At 44.2% G+C, this 10,000-nt stretch overlaps 1 protein-coding gene across 1 annotated transcript in view; it reads right to left on the reverse strand.

Moving 5' to 3' along the window:
* The window catches only part of LOC143288436 (uncharacterized), a 32,004-nt gene that overhangs the window by 18,900 nt on the left and 3,104 nt on the right, over positions 1-10,000 (reverse strand). The gene's annotated exons all lie outside the window — the stretch shown is intronic.

The following is a 10,000-nucleotide window of genomic DNA, read 5'->3' on the forward strand; positions in this document are numbered from 1 at the left end:
AATGAAAGAAAAAACTAAACAGTTTGAAATCATTGCTCAAGAGGCCAAAAATGACAAGTGGAAACAGTTTTGCGAGGCACTCAGTTATGACTCAACATTGACAGAGTTCTGGCAATTTTATCGTCGCATGGAAGGGAAAACGTGCACAACAACCCCAGACATGGTAGACACTGACGGAACCAAGCTTAAGACAAACGAAGAAAAAGGATCCGCCCTGCTCAAACGTTTCATACAACAGAGCGATCAAAGGAACTTAGATGAGAAAAAGAAATATGTTGAGGAGTTAAACCAAACCCTTATGTAGACTGGACCTGATGATGACTTGACAATAGATGATCTAAACGAAGCAATAGCTAAATGCAAGAAAGAATCAGCTCCTGGCCCAGACAAAGTTCGCTACTCGGACATCAAGGAACTATCGGAAGAAGACAGAAGCAACCTTTTCAATCTATATCAAAACAGTTTCCGCAATGGACATGTGCCGGAGGACTGGACACACAGCTTCTTAAAACCCATACCAAAACCAGGAAAGGACCATCATCAGGTAAGCGGCTACCGGATCCTAACCATGCAAAACATTGCTGGAAAGCTCATGGAACGCATGATAGCCAGGAAACTTGCAAGGGATCTTGAACACAGGCACATTCTCCCTTCAAATCAAGGTGGTTACAGAACAGGCAAGTCCACATGGGAAAACGCAGCTGCTTTTGCATATGAGGTGTATGAAGGATTTCAAAGAAAAGAAGAAACACTAGCAGTAGCAATCGATCTTGAAGATGCCTACAATAAGGTCCAGGTTGCGCACCTCATGGAGCTGCTACTAAAGTATGGAGTAAGTTTGACACTGACAAGATGGATAGCAGCAGCGCTTCAGGAAAGAACCGTCGTCCTACGCCTCGGAGATTGGATGTCTGCACCTTCTAAACTATCCATGGGACTGCCACAAGGGTCTCCGCTTTCCCCTGTCCTCTACAATGTCTACACGAAGGGCCTTGCAGACTTAAACAACAATGGAATAGCTCGGGTGCTTACTCTTGCGGATGATGGCCTGGTCTTCAAAACTTCGAAAGATGCTCAGGAAAGAACTAAAGCCGTCCAGAAACAACTAAACAATATTGCTCAATGGTGCAAAGACACAGGATCTTCCATCAATCCAGCGAAAGCCCAAACGTTGCTGTGCACCCTCAACAACAGAACCGCGAGCAAATCACCAACTTCTGTGTCACTCGATGGGATTCAGATCGAGAAAACTGAATGCCTACGCTACCTAGGAATACACTTCGACAGGATGCTGACCTTCAGAAAACATACGGAAAATACTGTTCTCAAATGCAAAAAGGGCCTTTCAGTCTTAAAAGCAATGGCAACCAAAGGTATTGAACAACGCCACCTCTTCCTGCTATACCAATCACTCGTCCTCAGTGTGATCGACTACGGACTTGGGCTAACAACACCGTCTCAAAGCAACCTCCTAAAATTAGAAAGAGTCCAAAATGAAGCTATGAGGCTGATCCTTGGAACAACAAAAGACACGCCCACAGAAACCATGCGATACCTGCTTGACCTTCCTTCAGTGCAGGCCAGAAACAAGTTAGAACAGGTCAAGACCTACTTCAAAGCATTAGAAAACCCTCAAAACCCACTGCATGACGCAGTCAAAGAACCAAAAGGCAGCCGCCTAGGACGAGGAAGATCATGGATGGGGCAAGCAGAAGACACAATCCAGCTAGTATGCCGACTACAAGACCTGAAAGAAACAAAAGAATGGGAGAAAACCCCCGAAAACCTCAACCATCTATTCAACACAGCCATTTCACCCACTCTAGGAAGACATTGTCGGGAATGGCCAGAGGGTAAAACTGATGCGGAAGTGAAACTACTCATAAAAGAAAACAGTAAAGAAGAGGACATCATCATATACACAGATGGCTCAGTCACCAAAGACCAATCCGGTTGGGATTCACTGCGAAACAAAATGTAAAAACAGTTAGGGAAGAGAATGCTGCCTACAAAGTCACAACCTCCAGCCTAACGATGGAAGTTGAAGCTGTGACACATGCCCTCCAGTGGCTATCGTCCATCCATACGCCCGGAAACCAACATGCCATGATTCTAACCGACTCAATGAACCTCATACACAAAATTGAAAACGGAATGGGAAGCCCAGAGTGGCATAAGGCAATGCGCAACTTTCAGATTAAAAAACTCACATGGTCATACTGCCCGGGACATGCAGGTGTTAAGGGAAATGAGCGAGCTGACAGACTTGCTGGTAACGCAACACCAACGAGCGGCCTACATCTAGGAAAATCGGAAATCCTCAGAAAAGTCAAAGAATATCAAATAGAACAGGTACAAGGCCATCACACCATCGATCGCCTCAAAGAAATAAAAGCAGAGAGAGGGAGTGGCCGTAAGTCTAACATGAAAGGTAGAGCACGATGTTTTGCTAATCAAACAAATATCGGCATCATTTCCAAACCAACATTGCGCAAATTTCTTCAAAACGGAACAGAGTCTCTGTGGGTTTTTCCAAATACAATAGACTGAGCAACACACTAGACGCCACTTTCTTGGCATCAGAGATCTTTTCCCATCCCTCTGCGGCCAATCAGTGGCAGCCTCTGTGCGTGTGTGTATGTGTGTGTTTGTGTGCATGTGTGGGTCTGTATTTTTGAGTGCGTTTGTGCATGCGCGAGAGTGTAAGTGTACACAAGTGTCAGTAGAGTTCTGTGCACGTGCGTGTGTGTGTGTGTGTGTGTGTGTGTGTGTGTGTGTGTGTGTGTGTGTGTGTGAGGGGGAGGTGGGGGTGCGGGGGGAGGTGGGGTAGAGGATGAGGTATGTGAGTGTATGCATGCCCACACTGTGGGAGCAACAGGATATTGGAACGTATATATATATATATCTTTGTACATATGTGTGTGGAGATATGGGCATATGTGTGTGCGCTTGTACAAGTAAGTGTTCATCTGTGTGTGTGTGTGTGTGTGTGTGTGTGTGTGTGTGTGTGTGTGTGTGTGCCGTGGAAGCTGTGATACGTAGACTAGAAATGAGTGTGTGGAGGAGGGGGGTAGAGGAGGTGCAGGGTAATGTGTGTGGTGTGTGTGTGTGTGTGTGTGTTGGAGCCCATGTACGTTTATATGTATTTGACTGTGCTTTCATATCTGTGAAACTGCATGTTCGGTGCATATCTGTTATGCATGTGTGGGTGTATATGTGAATGTGTGTCTTCATGTTTTACTTTTTTTTTTTTATAGTTATTATTTATTATTTATTTATTTATTTGTGTAAGCTTATCTATCATTTATTCACCTTTTTTTTTCCTCAAGGCCTGACTAAGCGCGTTGGGTTACGCTGCTGGTCAGGCATCTGCTTGGCAGATGTGGTGTAGCGTATATGGATTTGTCCGAACGCAGTGACGCCTCCTTGAGCTACTGAAACTGAAACTGAAACTGAAGTGAAACATTCACTGAAGTGAAACAGCTTTGTCTCTGCTTCGGCTTGTGCCCACTCACGTCCCGTTTGGTCGATAAGTAACCCCGCATTAGACCGTGCCACCTAATGGAAATTGTTTCAGTTTCAGTTTCCACGAGGCAGCGGGGTGTTGGACTAGAAGTAATGCGTCCGCCTAGGAAGTGAGAATCTGAGCGCACTAGTTCGAATCACACCGGCTGTCGCCAGTATTTTCTCCCCCTCCACTCGACCTTGAGTGGTGGTCTGGACGCTAGTCATTCGAATGAAACAATCCACCAAGTTCCCGTGTGCAGCATGCATTTAGCGCACGTAAAAGAACCCACGGCAACAAAAGGGTTTTCCCTGGCAAAATTCTGTATAGAAAAATCCACTTCGATAGGAAAACAAATAACATTACAGGCAGACATTTTTTTTAATGGGTGGCGCCGACAGTGTAGCGACGCGCTCACCCTGGGGAGAGCAGCCCGAGTTTCACACAGAGAAATCTGTTGTAATAAAAAAGAAAAGAAAAAAAAAGAGTAATACAAATACAAATACAATTTAAAACGTGCGGACTGTCCTTCCATGCTACATCACTTTAAAAAAAAAGAAGAAGAAAGGTAGGGAGTAGTAGGGGAGGGAGGTGCCGGGGTTGGGGAAGCAGGTGTCCTGACTGATGCACAGAACCAACACAGCAGTCAGGCCTTCAGGACAGATCAAGTATATTGCAGGAAAGAAAAAAACAACAACAATCTTACAGTCTAACAGTGATTTTTTTTTTTCAGAAGCAAAACGGAACGAACGTCGTCAGTGAAATCCAAACAGCAAGGTTTGGCCATCAGTTCTCAGCACACACTTTCGTGAAGGACAGAGTGTCGTTCCGGACACCAGAGACGATGGTCCAGACTCCCCAGCGATTGCAGAGAGAGGACAAAGACAGCTGGAGACATTACACAGCTAGACAAGGCAGTTACAGAAGAACTTCGGACCACGCAATCGTACTTTCACTGCTATTCATTCCGATTGGACAATGGAATACAATGGCATTGTGACCCTTGTTTCACTGGATCGCACAAGGAGGGTTACAGAGAGCTTCATAAGCCCGTGAAAGGTCGCCTCGCCTGGCTGGTTTGTGTTACAAGTCGCTGTCGTGCGTGCATCCATTTGTTCGAAAAGAATTCAAAAGGGGGGAAGCTGGGTGGTTCTCGACTCACTTCCCTTGTCTGATCACTAGAAGCACGAGAAGGTAATTTGAAGAGGCTGCTGTTTGTGGGATGAAAGCAAAGGCAGTCACGGTATGCAAGGTTTGCTGAAAGCTTGAGTGTCGAGGATGTCGATCATTGAAGGGATGGGAGAAAACGAGGAGATAATGGCACTTGTGTGATGTGGGTCTGCCTTCGTTTGTTCAGCTTTTAGCGAAACATGCATGCATTGATTTCTGATTTCCCGCGTGGAATTGTTCACATCAGTTCAGCCTTTTAGTGTAAGATACAGGCACTATTTCTGATTCCCCACGTGGAATTGTTTACATTAATTAGTTCAGTCTTTGGTGTATTCAGTTTCAGTTTCAGTTTTTCAAGGAGGCCTCACTGCGTTGGGACAAATCCATATATGCTACACCACATCTGCTATGCAGATGCCTGACAGCAGCACAACCAAACACGCTGGTCAGGCCTCGAGTGCAGCGCATGCTTATATATTTCTGTACCTATCAGAGTGGATTTCTTTTTACATAATTTTGCCAGAGGGCAACACTCTCGTTGCCATGGGTTCTTTTTCACTGCGCGAAGTGCGTGCTGCATACAGGCACCTTGGTTTATCGTCTCATCCGAAAGACTAGACGCTCAGTTTGATTTTCAAGTCAAACTTGGGAGAAAGGGCGAGAGCGGGATTCGAACCCACACCCTCACGGACTCTCCATATTGGCAGCTGAGCGTCTTAACCATTCTGCCACCTTCCTCCTAAAATTCCATACTTTTCTCTGGTGTAAGATACAGACACTGTTTCTGATTCCCCACGGGGAACTGAATGTGTTCGCCATACGGCCACCAACTCCACCTTCCTCAAACAACGCTATCGGAGTGGGCATGGCCATCAGGGCGGCTGGGACAGAGACTGAACGAAGGCTCCCATGCTCTTGTTCCTTTTTTGTATCTATCTATGTACCTGTGTGTGTGTGTGTGTGTGTGTGTGTGTGTGTGTGTGTGTGTGTGTGTGTGTGTGTGTGTGTGTGTGCAACCACCCGTCTGTGCCAACAGCAGGTATCAGCTATTTGTATGTTTGGTGCCACCATTGTAAGCTGGTCGTCTGAAAACAAAACGGGCCAGTGTATTTGTTAGGCAGAAATTGTGACTTGATTGACTCCTCTCTCTCTCTCTCTCTCTCTGTGTCTGTGTGTGTGTGTGTGTGTGTGTGTGTGTGTGTCTGTGTGTGTGTGTATCTAGTTCTAGAGAAGATGTTAATAAGTTACTTTCTTATTCATTCATTCATTTATTATTCTAACTTATGCAACTCATCGAATTTACAAGTTTTACCTATCTATCTATCTGTCTGTCTGTGTCTATATATCTATATGTTTGTCTATCTATCTGTCTATCTGTCTATCTGTGTGTGTGTCTGTCTATCTATCTCTTATGCTTGCACTGATGTTTCTCGAAGACAAAGCGCTGTATTGATTTCCCGAAAACGCATCAGAATCACAATCAAAATAACTTCAATGTCTTAGCAAGAGAAATAAATTGTGCTGAAGGCTTTGATATATACAGAATACAAGCATGACAGTAAAATTGGGCACGAAAGATATCTGTAAGACAAACACGAATTCGATTTCTGGTGTTTTGGCGAAATCATTTTGAAAAGGGCAGAAAGAGATGAGACAGGGAACAGAAAGAGCGAGTACTGAAAGTGGTAAAGCACAAAAAAAGAGAGAGAAAAAAAACCCCAAAACAACAACAACGACTACAACAAAACACACACACACAAGTGGAGTGATGGCCTAGAGGTAACGCGTCCGCCTAGGAAGCGAGAGAATCTGAGCGCGCTGGTTCGAATCACGGCTCAGCCGCCGATATTTTCTCCCCCTCCACTAGACCTGGAGTGGTGGTCTGGACGCTAGTCATTCGGATGAGACGATAAACCGAGGTCCCGTGTGCAGCATGCACTTAGCGCACGTAAAAGAACCCACGGTAACAAAAGTGTTGTTCCTGGCAAAATTATGTAGAAAAATCCACTTCGATAGGAAAACCAAATAAGAACTGCACGCAGGAAAAAATACAAAAAAATGGGTGGCGCTGTAGTGTAGCGACGCGCTCTCCCAGGGGAGAGCAGCCCGAATTTCACACAGAGAAATCTATTGTGATAAAAAGAAATACAAATACAAAATACAAATACACACACACACACACACACACACACACACACACACACAAACAAACAAACAAACAACAAAAACACAACGACAAATTCCAGAAAAGAAAAGCAAGGATGTGGAAGGATCATCATAAAAAAATGTGTTCTGTTGTTGATATTATAAACATGAAAGAAAAAAGTTCAGGAATGGGTCTGAACGTCGGAAATTAGCCACGGAAACAAAAACACTTTCCACAGAATAAAAGGCACCAAGCATATTGGTTTGTAAAACAAACAAACAAACAAACAAACAAAACAAACAAACAACAACAACACACACACAAACAAAACAAACACACACCTCTGGTAATGTCCTAACTCTTTTAAACGCGGTAAATCGATTTAACTAAATTATTTTTCATGGTAACGTCCTTCAAGACGTGTTATCTTTAGCTAATTAAGACATTTTCACATTCGCAGTTACAAAAATTAAAAAAACAAGAGAGGCAAGGCCTTCAAGACTCACTTGTGATAAATTAAGTCCCCTAGCATTAATTACCGAGTAATTTCCCTTTTTTACTATCTGCACCAAAACGTTTGCAAAATAAATAAAAATTCCATGCTTAGCAAAAGAAGTTCCTGTTTGAACAAAAAGTGATAATAATGACTCCTCTTGTTGTTGTGTCAGAATAAGAGGTCAAAGTGCCAAGTTTAGAGAATACAAAAAATATAAATATAACAGTAAATGCAGTTTGCATATAATTAGGCTTCTTTTTATTTTTTTGTGCACATCCCAGAAGTGCAATATTGTTTTAAACAAGATGACTGGAAAGAACTGAATTTTTCCTATTTTTATGCCAAATGTGGTGTCAACTGACAAAGTATTTGCAGAGAAAATGTCAATGTTAAAGTTTACCACGGACACACAGACACACGGACACACACACACACACACACAGACAACCGAACACCGGGTTAAAACATAGACTCACTTTGTTTACACAAGGGAGTCAAAAATGACGTTCCCATCGCCACAGGCACACCGCAACATGTAGCTGTTTTCTCCGTATCGCCATGCATAGACCGGTGTCCTTTCTTTGAAAGTGACAGACAAAAGTAGTTACCTAGATATTACAGAAACCGCCCAAACTCCATTAAATTCCACTTATTGTTTTCCGAAAAAACCCCAAAAGAATGTTGTTAAAACTAAAAGGATTTGCCTCTTCTATTTGTAGTTCCTTTCGGTAAAGCTACGTGTGTGGTTAATGGATGAGGATGAATTATTTGTTAAGGTTTATCGGCGGTGCCTATTGGTCTTTTGTTTTTTCCTCTTTGTTCTTTTGACATCACTCTTATTGTTTGCATGGTATATCTAAAATATGTATGTATGTAACGTTTCGATGCCCCCAAAGGGCACAAGAAATAAACTTTCTGCCTTTGCCTTGCCTGGCAACCGACAGTATGCGTGTGCGAGAGAAAACAGTCCGCATTTCAAACAGATAGCTCTTACATATCTCTCGCTTCGCACATTTTATACATTTACAACGTCCGTCGGTCAATTTAGAATGCAAAATTCCCTTGTGCTATAAACACAGCTGGGGATTCCCCCCCCCCTGCCCCCCCCTGCGATGGGTGGAAAATATGGCGTATCCTATTATTACCGAACATTTAGAGCAGTACTAAGGTTCATTTGTATTTCTCTTTTCTTTTCTTTTTTTCTTTTTTTTCACAACAGATTTCTCTGTGTGAAATTCGGGCTGCTCTACCCAGGGAGAGCGTGTCGCTACACACTGAGAGCGCCACCCTTTTTTTTCCTTTTTTTTCTGCGTGCAGTTTTGTTTTTGCTATCGACTGAAGTGGATTTTTCTGCAGAATTTTGCAAGGGCGGGACAACCCTTTTGTTGCCATGGGTTCTTTTACGTGAGCTAAGTGCATGCTGCACACGGGACCTCGGTTTATCGCCGTCTCATCCGAATGAGATAGATAACAGACCCATGATATCTGTCACTTTTCAGTGACATGGCTCATCTACCTAGCTGGTGCATTAATACGACTTTGGCGGTGAAAGGGAATTTTTATGAAATGTGATGCAAAGTTCTATCGATGACATTTTTTTTTGCCTTTGGTAGTTCTTTCACTGCACAAAGCTAGGATTTCCTTCTCGTCTAATACCACTTACAGTAAAAAGACGTTAAACTAAAGAACGAACGGATTTCCTTCATTATTTCTGTCACTGCACAGAGCTAGGAATCTCCATTGTTCGCAACCAGAGCCTGCTTCTCCACTTACGTGTGTATCTCTCTCTGCCTCTGATGCCCTTGATTTGACCTGCGTTTCTTACGAGGGAAACCAACACGTCGCACCTGGTCTGAAACTCCGAAATGCCGCAGCAACCGCTTCCCACTGCCGTCCTCCTCCCTCCCTCCTCCCCTCTCCCCCAGCTCTCCAGTACGAAAGGCCAGGAAATACCAGCTGACGTAACTATGACCGCAGTTCAAGTCACGTAGGGCCTATTATTAGATCAGCGGGTAAACCCAGGAACGAAACCGTTTCCCATCGTCTGTACCCCCCCCCCCCCCCCCCCCCGAATTTTCTGTTTTGCACGGAAGTTTTTTTGTCCAACTCTGTTTTCTGTTTCTGTCGATAAAACTGGGGGCAGCGACACTGATTCACAGTGTTAAAACTAGTGTTCAAGATGAACACTTTTTGTCATGGAACTGAAGACAGGGAGTTGTGTCATGTGTGTGTGTGTGTGTGTGTGTGTGTGTGTGTGTGTGTGTGTGTGTGTGTGTGTGTGTGTGTGTGTGCAGTCAACGCAGACGAAGCAAGGGATATAATAGATCGTACAACCTTCACCCTTTAATAGGTCAAGGGGGAAAAAAGCGATTCCTCCCGCACCGTCCCCCGGCATGAAAGATGGGAACACGTGCTGCAGCCCAACAAATAAATCCTACGTCCGAAACCAACATTGCTTGTCAAGTGTTTGTATGGTACGTTCGATGCACGCCACTCATGTGTCTGCGTTCAAGTTCATGGCCGGGTGCACGCGCGCGCGCGAGTGTTGCTGGCGTGTGCGTCAGTGTGTGTGTGTGTGTGTGCTTGCGTGCGTGCGCACGCGCGCTTGTGTGTGTCTACAATCTTTAACGCTTTTTTTTACTCCGGTGCCTATTACACACGGCAGCAAAAATACCCCGACGAC

Source organism: Babylonia areolata, chromosome 12, assembly GCF_041734735.1.
Source record: "Babylonia areolata isolate BAREFJ2019XMU chromosome 12, ASM4173473v1, whole genome shotgun sequence".
Lineage (NCBI taxonomy): Eukaryota > Metazoa > Mollusca > Gastropoda > Neogastropoda > Buccinidae > Babylonia > Babylonia areolata.